Here is a 17,164-nt window from a genome sequence, read left to right as displayed (position 1 = left end):
TCCCATTTGGGGGTCTCTCTCTCTCTCTCTCTCTCTCTCTCTCTCTCTCTCTCTCTCTCTCTCTCTCATAAAATACTGGGAGCTTGAGGGGGCTCCAGCTGCCAGGAATAAAGAGCAGATGAAAAAAAACTATGAAGACAGAAGGGTTGGAACAGAATGATACAGTTAGTTATTGACAGTCGATACATTTCTTCTGCAGCTTGGAATAATTTAGAACAACAGCTCAGAAGCATCGACTGTCAATAACTAAATGTATCGTTCTATTCCAACCCTTGTCACTGACTGACTGAATCATTCTGCTCTAACCCTTCTGTCAGTGACTGACTATTGTTCTGTTCCAACCCTTCCGTCACTGGCAGATTGAAACTCTCTCTGAGTCTCTCCTGCTTGATCTCGGATTTCTCGCTCTCTCACAATTTCCAGACATCTTTAAGCCAAGGGGACGTTTGAAGCTTGTACTCTTTTCACCCGGCCTTTCTTCTGCAGGTACTGGTTTGTGTGTAAATAATGACCTAAAGAATCTCACGCCCATCAGAGCCTTCTTATATCTACCCCATTAAGCTACATACATGTGTCACCGGTCACTTGTATTATTGCAACACTCAAAGCATGCTGTGACTGATCACTGTGTTCAGAACTTAAGTTGTGATTAGAGTCAGGGGCCCTGATAAGTCTACAGCCCTGCCACGAGGATATCATTTACTGCTTACACGCTTTGGATTTCACAGCAGACACTTTGATCTGCAAACTGGCAGCATTTTGACCTATGCCTCAATAAGCCTGATGATATGGGCCATTTCAGAAGCCGATGATACGGGCAGTTTCAAGAGTGTCTGCTTACCTAGGCCAATCTGTCTTCGTGTCACCATTGACCCCGCAATGAAATAAGATCTCAAAACATAATGGTTTGGGGTGGACAGTAGCAAAGTTGGCAGCTTTTAATGGGATAAAAGTTACTGTCCCCAGATAGGCCAGCAGCCAGCAATAAGGACGAGTAGGCACATGAGTAGGCCTAGGTGACGTCAACAAGGGTTTCAATGTTGCTGCTAGTCTGCCATCCAATCATTCTCATGTTTTAAAACCACAGCGCACGCGTGCACACACACGACGACACACCCTTTAGTCTATGTGTATCCGTGTATTCATACCCTGTGGATGAATGGGGCCTCAGGCAAAAAGCTACGTCACCCTTGAAAACATTTACATCTCCGACAACAAAGGCCCATTCAACTGAAAAGGCAACTGTAGCAGCAGAGAGAACAGAGGGGGTTTTGAAAGATGATATGTTAACCCAGTTCTTCTCCTTTCAAAGGACAAAACGTCCCTAAGGACAATTCAATGATCTTCTTGTCTGCCTACTGTGGTTTAACCTCTTTATTCAGTACCTTCAGAAAATCTGTCCTCAGTCATAAGGATTGTTAGTGTGTGGGGAGAGGTTTTGCACCCTCAACAAAGAATTCCCCTTCAGACGAACACAATGACAACTGTATTGAATAAGACTGAGCATGAATGACTGAACAAGGGGTTTGGAGAAGTAGAAAGTTTATAATGGAATTTCCATCTTCACCAACAACTAAAACACTAGCCATTATGAAGAGCTAACTGCTCCAAAACAACCATGTAAATGAGCTCAGCCATCACCGCTTTCAAGGGTCACAATTGTGCAACCGCACATTGTGCTGTTGTGGCTAAGGAGGTCCCTTAAGGAGGACAAGCTTACTTTGCTGCAGAGTGATCCGTCACTACCTATTACATTATTACACAACTCACTATGCATGAGACCACAATCCTCCAGTCAGTTTGCCAGCCCGCCTGCCTCTCCTCTACATGCCAGCCCGCCTGCCTCTCCTCTACATGCCAGCCCGCCTGCCTCTCCTCTACATGCCAGCCCGCCTGCCTCTCCTCTACATGCCAGCCCGCCTGCCTCTCCTCTACATGCCAGCCCGCCTGCCTCTCCTCTACATGCCAGCCCGCCTGCCTCTCCTCTACATGCCAGCCCGTCTGCCTCTCCTCTACATGCCAGCCCGTCTGCCTCTCCTCTACATGCCAGCCCGTCTGCCTCTCCTCTACATGCCAGCCCGTCTGCCTCTCCTCTACATGCCAGCCCGTCTGCCTCTCCTCTACATGCCAGCCCGTCTGCCTCTCCTCTACATGCCAGCCCGTCTGCCTCTCCTCTACATGCCAGCCCGTCTGCCTCTCCTCTACATGCCAGCCCGTCTGCCTCTCCTCTACATGCCAGCCCGTCTGCCTCTCCTCTACATGCCAGCCCGTCTGCCTCTCCTCTACATGCCAGCCCGTCTGCCTCTCCTCTACATGCCAGCCCGTCTGCCTCTCCTCTACATGCCAGCCCGTCTGCCTCTCCTCTATATGCCAGCCCGTCTGCCTCTCCTCTATATGCCAGCCCGTCTGCCTCTCCTCTATATGCCAGCCCGTCTGCCTCTCCTCTATATGCCAGCCCGTCTGCCTCTCCTCACACACACACACACACACACACAACCCCATAATGACAAATGAATTACAGAAATACACTATATATACACACACAAAAGTATGTGGACACCCCTTCAAATTTGTGGATTTTGGGTATTTCAGCCACACCCGTTGCTGACAGGTATATAAAATCGAGCACACTGCCATGCAATCTCCATAGACAAACATTGGCAGTAGAATGGCCTTGAAGAGATCAGTGACTTTCAACGTGGCACAGTCATAGGATGCTAACTTTCCAACAAGTCAGTTCATCAAATGTCTGCCCTGCAAGAGCTGCCCTGGTCAACTGTATGGATGAATCTGGGTTTTGCAGATGGTCTGGGGCTGTTTTTCATTGTTCAGGCTCAACCCCTTAGTTCCAGTAAAGGCAAATATTAACGCTTCAGCATACAATGACATTTCTAGACGATTCTGTGCTTCCAACTTTGTGGCCAAAGTTTGGAGGAAGGCCCTTTCCTGTTCCATCATGACAATGGTTTGTCAAATGCAGTGTGGAAGAACTTGAACGGCCTGCACAGAGCCCTGACCTCAACCCCATCGAACCCCTTTGGGGTGAATTGCAACGCAGACTGCGAGACAGGCCTAATCGCCCGACAACAGTGCCCGACCTCACTAATGCTATTGTAGCTGAATGGATGCAAGTCCGAACAGCAATGTTCTAACATCTAATGCAAGTCCGAACAGCAATGTTCCAACATCTAGTGGAAATCCTTCCCAGAAGAGTGGTTGTCGTAACAGCAAAGGGGGGAACCAACTCCATATTAATGCCCATGATTTTGGAATGAGATGTTCAACGAGCAGGTGTCCACATACACTACCAAAAGTATCTCATTTACATAAATATTCACACCCCTTTGCCGCGACACTCCAAATTGAGCTCAAGTGCATTCCATTTATTTTGATCATCCTTGAAATGTTACTACAACTTGATCTGTGGCCAATTCAATTGTTTGGACATGATTTAGAAAGAAAACACACCAACAGTTGACAGTGCATGTCAGAGCAGAAACTATACCATTAAGTCAAAGGAACTGTCCATAGATCTCAGAGAGAATTGTGATGAGACTTATCTGCGGAAGGATATATAACCATTTCTAGAGTGTTTGAAGTTTCTAAGAGCACAGTGGTCTCCACCATTGGGAAATTGGAAAAAATATTAAACTAACCACACTCTTACTAGAGCTGGCCATCCGACCAAACTGAGCAACCGGGCAAGAATAACCTTTGTCATGGAGGTGACCAAGAACCCAATGACCACTCTGACAGAACTACATAGTTCCTTGGCTGAGATGGGAGAACCTGCCAGAAGGACAAGTCTCTACCGCGCTTCACCAATCTGGCCTTTATTGGAGAGTGGCCAGACAGAAGAAAGGCACGACAGCACGCCTGGAGTTTCCAAAAAATGTATGTGAAATTCTGAGCGCATAAGCCAAAAGATTCTGTGGTCTGATGAGACAAACATTTAACTCTTTGGCCTGAATGACAGGCACAGCTCATTACCTGTCTAACACCATCCCTACCGTGAAGAATGGCGGTGGCAGCATCACGCTATGGTGATGCTTTTCAGCGGCAGCGACTGGGAGAATGGTAAGGATAGAGGGAACAATGAATTGAGCCAAATACAGGCAAACCTTGATGAGAACATGCTTCAGAGTGCAAACAACTTCAGACTGGGGGTGAAGATTTACATTCCAACAGGACAATGACACCAAGCATACAGCCAAAGTAATGCTGGAATGGCTGCCGAACAAGAATGTGAAAGTCCTTGAGTGGCCCAGCCAAATCAGACTTGAATACCATTGCAAATCTGTGGAAAGACTTGAAGATAGATGTGGAGCAGCAGTGAACAGCAAACTTAAGAGGTTGACAATCATCTGAAAGGAAGAAAATCCCCAAATCCAGATGTGCGAAGCTGATACAGACATACCTAAGATGATTCAAAAAGGTGTAATCACTGTCAAAGGTTCTTCTACAAAGTGTTGACTCAGGGGTGTGAATACTTACAGTACCAGTTTGGACACACCTACTCATTCCATGGTTTTTAATTATTATTACTATTTTCTACATTGTAGAATAATAGTGAAGACATCAAAACCATGAAATAACACATATGGAATCATTTAGTAACGAAAAAAAGTGTTAAAACAAAATATATTTTATGAGATTCTTCAAAGTAGGCACCCTTTTCCTTGGTGACAGCTTTGCACACTTTTGGCATTCTCTCAACCAGCTTCATGAGGTAACCTGGAACGCATTTCAATTAACAGGTGTGCCTTGTTAAAAGTACATTGTGGAATTTATTCCCTTCTTAATAATGTGTTTGAGCCAATCAGTTGTGTTGTGACAAGGTAAGGGTGGTATACAGAAGATAGCCCTATTTGGTAAAAGACCAAGTCCATATCATGGCAAGAACAACTCAAATAAGCAAAGAGAAATGACAGTCCATCATTACTTTAAAACATGAAGGTCAGTCAATCCAGAAAATCAAGAAATTTCAAGTACAGTCACAAAAACCATTAAACGCTGATGAAACTGGCTCTCATGAGGACCGATACAGGAAAGGAAGAACCAGAGTTACCTCTGCTGCAGAGAATAAGTTCATTAGAGTTAACTGTACCTCAGATTGCTGCCAAAATAAATGGGTCAGATTTCAAGAAACAGACATCTCAACATCAGCTGTTCAGAAGGGACTGCATGAAATCAGGCCATCATGGTTAAACTGCTGCAAAGAAACAACTACTAAAGGACACCAATAAGAAGAGACTTGCTTGGGCCAAGAAAGACGAGCAATGGAAACTAGACTGGTGGTCCAAATTTGAGATTTTTGGTTCCATCCGCCATGTCTGTGTCAGACTCAGAGTAGGTGACCGGATGATCTCCACATGTGTGGTTCCCACCATGAAGCATGGACGAGGTAGTGTGATGGTGCTTTGCTGGTGACACTGTCTGATTTATTTAGAATTCAAGGCACACTTAACCAGCATGGCTACTGCTGCATTCTGCAGCGATACGCCATCCCATCTGGTCATCAATATATATTTTGATTTGTTTAACACTTTTTTGGTAACTACATGATTCCATATGTGTTATGTCATAGCTTTGATGTAAATAGTAAAAATAAAAAACAACTCTTGAATGAGTAGGTGTGTCCAAACGTAACTGGTACTGTATGTAAATGAGATATTAATTAATTAAATGTTCAATACATTTGCTAACATTTCTAAAAATAAGTTTTCCCTTTGTCATTATGGGGTATTGTGTGTAGAAGGGTGAGAGAAAAGCATAATTGAATACATTTTGATTTCAGGCTGTAACACAAAATGGAAGTGGAATAAGTCAAGAGGTATGAATACTTTCTGAAGGCACTGTATGTCCTTGGCTTTGCTCTCCTGCAGTATACCAACCCACTTATATAATCATAACACATTAAAACAACAGTTACTTGTCCAATTCTACTGTTAATATTATATACGTTGACATTCTCAGTAAGGCTGACAAAAGCAAGGTATTACTACTAATGCATAATATCACTGTCAACAACAGCAGTTGAATGTACTACCTGGCAATAGCCTACACTGACACAGTGCCCATGCCCACAAGGCCAGGAGGCAGCAGCCAACCAGGGAGACTTGGCAGCATGGATCCACAACAGAGTGCCCTGTCCTGGACTACAGTCCAGAATTCTCACGTGTCCCTTCCTAGCTAGTTCTCTGGCCACGTCTCCATGGCGACTTCAGCACTGCCTGGCTGCCCAGCTAGCTAACTTCCTATCTGTCTGTAAGGCCCTTATCCCCCCAGGGTGACATCTTTTACTAACGGATTCACCCTGGCTCCCTTAGAACTTTGTCTCCGTCCCAAATGGAGCCCTATTCACTATATATATATAGTCCATTCGTTTTGACCAGGATTCAAACACACAATAGCCCATTACCAAAGACATGGCATTGAGTAAAGCCAGTGTGTCTATGTATGCGGATGACTCAACACTATACACCTCAGCTACTATAGCAATTGAAATCCCTGCAACACTTAACAAAGAGCTGCAGTTAGTTTCAGAATGGTTGGCAAGGAATAAGTTAGCCCTAAATGTTTCAAAACTAAAAGCATTGTATTTGGGACGAATCATTCACTAAACCCTAAACCTCAACTAAATCTTATAATAAATAATGTGGAAATTGAGCAAGTTAAGCGACTAAACTGCTTGGAGTAACACTGGATTGTAAACTGTCATGGTCAAAACATGTTGAAACAACAGTAGCTAAGATTTTTTTATTTCACCTTTATTTAACCAGGTAGGCTAGTTGAGAACAAGTTCTCATTTGCAACTGCGACACGGCCAAGATAAAGCATAGCAATTTGACACATACAACACAGAGTTACACATGGAGTACAACAAAACATAGTCAATAATACAGTAGAACTAAAGAAAACAAAAAGTATATATACAGAGAGTGCAAATGAGGTAAGATAAGGGAGTTAAGGCAATAAATAGGCCATGGTGGCGAAGTAGTTACAATATAGCAATTAAACACTGGAATGGTAGATCGGCCGAAGATGAACGTGCAAATAGGGATACTAGGGTGCAAAGGAGTAAGATAAATAAATAAATACAGTATGGGGATGAGGTAGGTAGATAGATGGGCTGTTTACAGATGGGCTATGTACAGGTGCAGTGATCTGCTCTGACAGCCGGTGTTTAAATCTAGTGAGGGAGATTTGAGTCTCCATCTTCAGAGATTTTTGCAGTTCATTCCAGTCATTGCCAGCAGAGAACTGGAAGGAAAGACGAACAACGGAGGAATTGGCTTTGGGGTTGACCAGTGATGGGGAGAAGTATGTATGTATGTCCATAATAAAGTGCTACTCTGCCTTTTTAACAACACTAATCAACAAGGCAGGTCCTTCAGGCCCTAGTTTTGTTGCACAGCTGGCCCTTAAATGTACACATTAATAATATGCGTGCCAATCTCTTCTGGCTCAAAGTGGAAGAGATATTGACTTCATCACTACTTGTTTGTGTAAAAAGTGTTGACAAGCTGAATGCACCAAGCAATCTGTTTAAACAACTAGCACACAGCAAAGACACCCATGCATACCCCACAAGATATGCCACCAAGGGTCTCTTCACAATCCAAGTCCAGAACAGACTATGGGAGGCGCACAGTACTACATAGAACCATGACTACATGGAACTCTATTCCACATCAGGCAACTAACTGATGCAAGCAGCAGTAGAATCAGATTTCAAAAACAGATTAAAAATACACCTTATGGAAGAGTGGAGACTGAAGAGACACACACACACACAGGAACAAACACATGCACTCTACACACATACATTGTAATATTGTTGTATGGTGGTATTATACATGTTGTATTGTAGATATGTAGTGGTGTAATATTGTTGTATGGTGGTATTATACATGTTGTATTGTAGATATGTAGTGGTGTAATATTGTTGTATGGTGGTATTATACATGTTGTATTGTAGTGGTGTAATATTGTTGTATGTTGTATTGTATATATGTAGTGGTGTAATATTGTTGTATGGTGGTATTATACGTGTTGTATTGTAGATATGTAGTGGTGTAATATTGTTGTATGGTGGTATTATACATGTTGTATTGTAGTGGTGTAATGTTGTTGTATGGTGGTATTATACGTGTTGTATTGTAGATATGTAGTGGTGTAATATTGTTGTATGGTGGTATTATACATGTTGTATTGTAGATATGTAGTGGTGTAATATTGTTGTATGGTGTTATTATACATTTGAATTGTAGATATGTAGTGGTGTAATATTGTTGTATGGTGGTATTATACATGTTGTATTGTAGTGGTGTAATATTGTTGTATGTTGGTATTATACATGTTGTATTGTAGTGGTGTAATATTGTTGTATGGTGGTATTCTACATGTTGTATTGTATATATGTAGTGGTGTAATATTGTTGTATGGTGGTATTATAGATGTTGTATTGTAGTGGTGTAATATTGTTGTATGGTGGTATTATACATGTTGTATTGTAGATATGTAGTGGTGTAATATTGTTGTATGGTGGTATTATACATGTTGTATTTTAGTGGTGTAATATTGTTGTATGGTGGTATTATACATGCTGTATTGTATATATGTAGTGGTGTAAAAATGTTATATGATGTACTGTTTTATCTTTTGCTTTATATGTAATGTTAGTGCCTTAATGTGGTTAGACTCCAGGAAGAGTATTGGGGATCCCTAATACATAGAAAGAGGGCTGTCAAACAGGGCTAATACATACAAACAGGGCAAATACATAGAAAGAGGGCTGTCAAACAGCGCAAATACATAGAAAGAGGGCTGTCAAACAGGGCAAATAGATAGAAAGAGGGCTGTCAAACAGGGCAAATACATAGAAAGAGGGCTGTCAAACAGGGCTAACAAAGAAATAGGGTTATACATAGAAATAGGGCTGTCAAAAGTATTGCATAATGTAGAGAATAGGGTGCCATTCCAACATGGAATTCCAACATTCATACTTAGGAAAAAATACCTGTGTGTACTCCTTTAATAACAACTATCCCACTATCCATAGCCACAGTCAAAATGGTCTATTGTAAAAATTCATGAAAACAAAAATGAATTTAAGTTTAGGGTTAGGCATAAGGTTAGCAGTGTGGTTAAGGTTAGGTTTAAAATCAAACTTTAAGAGAAATTGTAGAAATAGACAGGGTTTATGACTTTGTGGCAGATTTTTACTTTTACAGATGTAAAAGGTCGTCACTAGTTACAAATGTAGGATCTTAATTTGATCACTTTAGTTGCTGTGAATTTCCCTGCACCGCAAGAAATTAACATTTGTAGTGCATTTTAGTTTTAAAAAGGTGTCTAAAGTTATCAAAATCCACTTTGAATACATTGATTTGCCCTAAAAAAAATAATTGATCAACCCCTACAAAAATTCCCATTAATTTGAATCAACATAATAAATCACATTTCCTGGAAGCTACAGTACATACACAATCCACAAGCAATTCAAAACAACCTTCCAAACTGCTTGCATATTTGTAGCCCCTTCATTGGGGTGGCAGGTAGCCTAGTTGTTAGAGCGTTGGACTAGTAACCAAAAGGTTACAAAAAGGTTCTGCCCCTGAACGTGGCACTTAAGCCACTAAATATGTATGCAGTCATTGAAAATAAGAATTTGTTCTTAACTGCCTAGTTAAATAAAAGGTTTTAAAAACGCTGTGCAATTTACTAGGGCCGGGACGATATTTTTTCTATGGTAAAAAAGAAAACACGAAGCAGACTCGACTCTTTGGCCATTAAAAACCTGCTGTATGTAAAATAGTGTGATATAGGTTGACAAATAAATATCAAAAATAAACATAATTATGTTTGTTTCCAACATAAGGGCTGCTTTCGATTTTTTTTCCCCTTGTCACGGCACTAATGAATAGCACGATACTGGTATCGTCCCAGCCCTTCAGTTTACGTTGAGCATTAACTAGACTGCAAGAAAAATACTAGTGAAAATGAAAGCCATTTGTTTCTTTGCCTGGGACGTCATGCATGGGTTTGAGTAGTCACTGGGGATTCCACTGAGCCCAGCTGTATGGCCCATAATATAGTGTTCTACACACAAATACACAGTGGTTCTAAGAACACCGCTGGGGGCTGGATTATATCAAAGTGATCTTTCAAATGCTGCTCACAGCTGGACTAGTCAAGAAGGCCAGGCAGCCCATGCTAGCTAGCATTCCACAGCTACACTCCAGACTTAAAGAAACACACATGACATAACAAATCTGTGTTTAACTTCAAATATGGTCTCCAAATTAATTTCAGCAACTACTTAAATGAGAGAATTAATAGGATGTGCGCTCTATTTTGCCCTTCTTCAATCTGTGTTTTGAATCTGAGCATCATGCCAAAGCATTAGCCCAGCCAGCGATGGTGTCTTTATGTAACAAACTTTAAGCACTCAAAGCATCATGACACCAGATCCAACTGGCAGTAAGGTCTATGAATGATTAACAGCATCTTATTTCGCCCTCAGCCCCAGGGCACCGACAGAGGATATTTTGTCCTCATAGCATGGTTCCAAGGAACTGTCGTGGATGCATAACGTGCAGGGTCGGCTCTAGCCTTTTGCAGGACCCAAGAGAGACTTGGTGGGCAAAACATTTTAGTGCCCCCCAGCCTTGATGGCGGAGAGAAAAACACATGTTTTAAAGTGAATTTCCTGCAATTCTACTAATTTTGCCATGGCTTAAGCCATGTTAATGATATCTGATGGAGGTCAGGGCCCTGCGTGTCTGGTCGGTATTCTTAGTGGGCTGGGTCCCTCAGTGACTGCTTATGCCAGGTGCCAGTTCTGGTAACGTGGCCAGCCCAGTACAACTAGGCGTGTCCCTGTACTGTGAATCAGGCACATCTCCATCGACCTCTTACTCTGCCAATCCTCCTGGTTCACAAGCCACAATCCTCCAACTACAGTGCCTTGCGAAAGTATTCGGCCCCCTTGAACTTTGCGACCTTTTGCCACATTTCAGGCTTCAAACATAAAGATATAAAACTGTATTTTTTTGTGAAGAATCAACAACAAGTGGGACACAATCATGAAGTGGAACGACATTTATTGGATATTTCAAACTTTTTTAACAAATCAAAAACTGAAAAATTGGGCGTGCAAAATTATTCAGCCCCCTTAAGTAAATACTTTGTAGCGCCACCTTTTGCTGCGATTACAGCTGTAAGTCGCTTGGGGTATGTCTCTATCAGTTTTGCACATCGAGAGACTGACATTTTTTCCCATTCCTCCTTGCAAAACAGCTCGAGCTCAGTGAGGTTGGATGGAGAGCATTTGTGAACAGCAGTTTTCAGTTCTTTCCACAGATTCTCGATTGGATTCAGGTCTGGACTTTGACTTGGCCATTCTAACACCTGGATATGTTTATTTTTGAACCATTCCATTGTAGATTTTGCTTTATGTTTTGGATCATTGTCTTGTTGGAAGACAAATCTCCGTCCCAGTCTCAGGTCTTTTGCAGACTCCATCAGGTTCTCTTCCAGAATGGTCCTGTATTTGGCTCCATCCATCTTCCCATCAATTTTAACCATCTTCCCTGTCCCTGCTGAAGAAAAGCAGGCCCAAACCATGATGCTGCCACCACCATGTTTGACAGTGGGGATGGTGTGTTCAGGGTGATGAGCTGTGTTGCTTTTACGCTAAACATAACGTTTTGCATTGTTGCCAAAAAAGTTCAATTTTGGTTTCATCTGACCAGAGCACCTTCTTCCACATGTTTGGTGTGTCTCCCAGGTGGCTTGTGGCAAACTTTAAACGACACTTTTTATGGATATCTTTAAGAAATGGCTTTCTTCTTGCCACTCTTCCATAAAGGCCAGATTTGTGCAATATACAACTGATTGTTGTCCTATGGACAGAGTCTCCCACCTCAGCTGTAGATCTCTGCAGTTCATCCAGAGTGATCATGGGCCTCTTGGCTGCATCTCTGATCAGTCTTCTCCTTGTATGAGCTGAAAGTTTAGAGGGACGGCCAGGTCTTGGTAGATTTGCAGTGGTCTGATACTCCTTCCATTTCAATATTATCGCTTGCACAGTGCTCCTTGGGATGTTTCAAGCTTGGGAAATCTTTTTGTATCCAAATCCGGCTTTAAACTTCTTCACAACAGTATCTCGGACCTGCCTGGTGTGTTCCTTGTTCTTCATGATGCTCTCTGCGCATTTAACGGACCTCTGAGACTATCACAGTGCAGGTGCATTTATACGGAGACTTGATTACACACAGGTGGATTGTACTTATCATCATTAGTCATTTAGGTCAACATTGGGTCATTCAGAGATCCTCACTGAACTTCTGGAGAGAGTTTGCTGCACTGAAAGTAAAGGGGCTGAATAATTTTGCACGCCCAATTTTTCAGTTTTTGATTTGTTAAAAAAGTTTGAAATATCCAATAAATGTCGTTGCACTTCATGATTGTGTCCCACTTGTTGTTGATTCTTCACAAAAAAAATACAGTTTTATATCTTTATGTTTGAAGCCTGAAATGTGGCAAAAGGTCGCAAAGTTCAAGGGGGCCGAATACTTTCGCAAGGCACTGTATGTTCCACACATATTACGCTCTTCACACCTCTCTCTTCCTCAGAGTATGCACACACATAAGAGGTTTTGGAAATGTCATCCATGTAGGCAAGTCAAGTCAATCTTCCGTCGCTCCTTCCTTTCACAGCTAGACTACCTAGGAGAGAAACAAGCACACACTGCAGTCCAAAACCATGCTAGTTTTATTTTGGGGTCCTTTTAATTTTTCAAAGGAAAGACAGAGAGAGAACATTACTTATTCACTAGGCAGAAGGGAGGGAGGGTACTGGTTGTGTAATGTAAATAGAGTTAGTGGATCTTACACAACTGCAGAGTCACTAACATACTGTATGCCCAGTTAGATATTAAATTCTAACTGGGCATAGTCACATTTTAGTTCATATTAACAATATCGTAAGAAAGAAATAAACAGCTGACATGCTTGCGCCATAAGTTGCTAGCTGTATATCACCACAAAAATCAAGTTTCCTTTCAGTGTTCCACAACCATCACTCATACCACATGTTCCCAATGTGTCAGACATTTGTGCAAATATTTCAAATCAAATTGTATGTCACATGCGCCGAATACAATTGTAGACCTTACCGTGAAATGCTTACTTACAAGACCTTAACCAACAATGCAGTTAAGAATAATTTAAGAAAATAGTAAGAAAATAAACATTTTTTTTTTACAAAAAAGTAAAATAGCAACAAATTAACAATAACGAGGCTTTATACAGGGCGTACCGGTACAGAGTCAACGTGCAGGGGAACACGTTAGTCCAGGTAATTGAGGTTAGTCCAGGTAATGTAGATGTAGAAAATGGTGGGGTAAAGTGACTATGCATAATAAACAGCAAAAAAAAAAGGGGGGGGGGGGCAGTGCAAATTGTCCGGGTAGCCATTTGAATAGCTGTTCAGCATTCTTATGGCTTGGGGGTAGAAGCTGTTGAGAAGCCTTTTAGACCTAGACTTGGCGCTCCTGTACCGCTTGCCGTGCGGTAGCAGAGAAAACAGTCTATGACTAGGGTGGCTGGAGACTTTGACCATTTTCAGGGCCTTCCTCTGACACCGTCTGGTATAGAGGTCCTGGCTTGGCCCCGGTGATGTACTGGGCCATACGCACTACCCCCTGTAGAGCCTTGCGGCCAGAGGCCGAGCATTTGCCATACCAGGCAGTGATGCAACCAGTCGGCATGTTCTCGATGGTGCAGCAATATAACTTTCTGTGGAGCTGAGGACCTATGACAAATCTTTTCAGTCTCCTGAGGGGGATTGGGCATTATCGTCCCCTCTTCACGACTCTCTTGGTGTGTTTGGACCATGATAGTTTGCTGGTGATGTGGACACCAAGGAACTTGATGCTGTCAACCTGCTCCACTACAGCCCTGTCGATGAGAATAGGGGCGTGCCAGGCCCTCTTTCCTGTAGTCCACGATCATTTCCTTTGTCTTGATCACATTGAGGGAGAGGTTGTTGGCCTGGCACCACACTGCCAGGTGTCTGACCACCTCCCTATAGGCTGTCTCATCGTTGTCGGTGATCAGGCCTACCACCGTTTTGTTGTAGGCAAACTTAATGATGGTGTTGGAGTAGTGCTTGGCCACGCAGTCATGAACAGGGAGTACAGGAGGGGACTAAGCACGCACCCCTGAGGGTCCTCCATGTTGAGGATCAGTGTGGCAGATGTGTTGTTGCCTACCCTTACCAACTGGGGCGACACGTCAGGCAGTCCAGGATCTAGTTGCTGAGGGAGGTGATTAGTCCCAGGGTTCTTAGCTTAGTGATGAGCTTTGAGGGCACTATGGTTTTGAAAACTGAGCTGTAGTCTATGAATAGCATTCTGTCGTAGATGTTCCTTAGAGATTGTGTCATCTGTGGATCTGTTGGAGCGGTATGCAAATTGGATTGGGTCTAGGGTTTCTGGGATGATGGTGTTCATGTGAGCCATGACCAGCCTTTCAAAGCACTTCATGGCTACAGACGTGTGCTACGGGCCGGTAGTCATTTAGGCAGCTTACCTTTGTGTTCTTGGGCACAGGGACTATGGGGGTCTGCTTCATGGGCTAACACTGTAATTCTGTTAACATGCATAATGTAATATACCATGTCTAAGTTATTATCACATGTGGACGGTGCCTTGTTCTGTTCATGTGCTTCATTGTACTGGTAGGGTCTGGAGGAACCAGGTTACCGGAGGATGACCATTCCACTGTGAAGTCTAAAGTCCTGCTAAACTTCCCACCTAAAGCTTGTAGACTCAAGCCCGTGCGTTCATTACTGTTGATTTGGCAAAATATTTAAGGCTACGTGACTAAAAAAAAGTCTCTCTATATTCCAAAAGATATATCCATGTATTCTTACTACTAGAGTGAAACACTACAACTAGACTAATCTATTTTTTCAAAGATGGCGTAGCAGTGGAGACGTGTTTTGTTCGTCCTCTCGTGTAGTTTTGTATTTTTCGTCTTTTTGCATATATTTCAATTTTATCCATTTTAGTTCAATTATACCTTCCACTAACCTGCCTCACCCAATGTGATATGGAACCGCTATTATTTAAAAATGTTAGACCTAATAGCGAGAACCACCTAGCCATCAGAAGCTAACTAGCTAATTAGCTACAAGCTATTTATAGTCATTTTTAGCCACTGCTAGCGGCCTTTAACTTCTGCACAGATAATAGCCCTTTTTGATTGTATTATTTATTATAATTGTTTAGCCTGGATAATACTCGCCAGCCTACCAGTAAAGGACTGTCTCTCCACTACAACACCGGATTCCTGCCGTAATCCCTGGACCATTACTCCTGATCTTCACAGCTAGCTAGCACCCACCGAATTACCCAGTACCAAAGCTATCCCTGAGGCCCACCTCCCGGCCTACTCAGTTGTTCACCCGGACTCCACCCAAACACGGCTAGGACACACTACTCCACCGGATCCTTGCCGTAAGCTCTAGACCTTGGCACCGGATCACCAATGCTACGGAGTGGTTATAGTGGCTAATACCCCTGCCCCGAAGCTAGCACCAGTTAGCCGTGAGCCAGGTGCATCTCCCGGCTAAAAAACTATATTACTACGACTACAATGCCTCTTTTGCCATCTGGCTTGGATCCTTAGCGACACGGCTCCCCGCCGCACCACCACGACTGGTCTGCCGACGAATACTCCATCCGCTGTGCCTTCAACCGGCCTCCGTCGGACGTCGGAGCAGACGCTTCTACTAGCCCCGGGCTACTAACTTTAAACGCCATGTCGCCCGCGTGCTAGCGTAGTAGCGACTACTCTGCAGCTTCCCTGTTCCATCTATTTCTGCCCCCTGGACCCTATGATCACTTGGCTACATAGCTGATGCCTGCTGGACTGCCCATTAATCATGTTACTCCATTCTGTTTATTTGTTTGTTTATCTGTCGGCCCCAGCCGCGAACTCAGGCCCTGTGTCTAGTTAACCGACCCTCTCTGCCCATTCATCGCCATTTTACCTGTTGTTGTTTTAGCTGATTAGCTGTTGTTGTATCACCCGTTGTTGTCTTAGCTAGCTTTCCAAATCAACACCTGTGATTACTTTATGCCTCGCTATATGTCTCTCTCATATGTCAATATGCCTATACTGTTGTTTAGGTTAGTTATCATTGTTTTAGTTTACAATGGAGCCCCTAGTTCCACTCATACCTCTGATACCTCCTTTGTCCCACACATGCGGTGATCTCACCCATTATAACCAGCTTATCCAGAGATACAACCTCTCTTATCATCACTCAGTGCCTGGGCTTACCTCCACTGTACCCACACCCCACCATACCCCTCTCTGCACATTATGCCCTGAATCTATTCTACCACACCCAGAAATATGCTCCTTTTGTTATTTGTCCCCAACGCTCTAGGCAACCAGTTTTGATAGCCTTTAGCCGTACTCTCATCCTACTCCTCCTCGGGTGATGTGGAGGTAAACCCAGGCCTTGCGTGTCCCCAGGCACCCTCATTCGTTGACTTCTGTGATCGAAAAAGCCTTGGTTTCATGCATGTCAACATCAGAAGCCTCCTCCCTAAGTTTGTTTTACTCACTTCTTCAGCACACTCCGCCAACCCTGATGTCTTTGCCGTGTCTGAATCCTGGCTTAGGAAGGCCACCAAAAATTTGGAGATTTCCATACCCAACTACAACATTTTCCGTCAAGATAGAACTGCCGAAGGGGGAGGAGTTGCAATCAACCACAGAGATAGCCTGCAAAGTTCTGTCATACTTTCCAGGTCTATACCCAAACAGTTTGAACTTCTAATTTATTTATTTTTTTACCTCTCCAGAAATAAGTTTCTCACTGTTGCCGCCTGCTATCGACCTCCCTCCGCTCCCAGCTGTGCCCTGGACACCATTTGTGAATTGATTGCCTCCATCTAGCTTCAGAATTTCGTTCTGTTAGGTGACCTAAACTGGGATATGCTTAACACCCCAGTAGTCCTACAATCTATGCTAGATGCCCTCAATCTCACACAAATCATCAAGGAACCCACCAGGTACAACCCTAAATCTATTAACATGGGCACCCTCATAGAAATTATCTGACCAACTTGCCCTTCAA

The 17,164-nt window shown here is 43.1% G+C and overlaps 1 protein-coding gene across 1 annotated transcript in view; it reads right to left on the bottom strand.

The window, feature by feature from the left end:
• The window catches only part of LOC139381827 (cdc42 effector protein 4-like), a 41,592-nt gene that overhangs the window by 3,483 nt on the left and 20,945 nt on the right, over positions 1 to 17,164 (bottom strand). The gene's annotated exons all lie outside the window — the stretch shown is intronic.

This window comes from Oncorhynchus clarkii, chromosome 23 (genome assembly GCF_045791955.1).
Source record: "Oncorhynchus clarkii lewisi isolate Uvic-CL-2024 chromosome 23, UVic_Ocla_1.0, whole genome shotgun sequence".
Taxonomy (NCBI): domain Eukaryota; kingdom Metazoa; phylum Chordata; class Actinopteri; order Salmoniformes; family Salmonidae; genus Oncorhynchus; species Oncorhynchus clarkii.
Note: the sequence above shows the minus strand (reverse complement) of the source record. Positions and strands in the feature narration are given on the sequence as shown.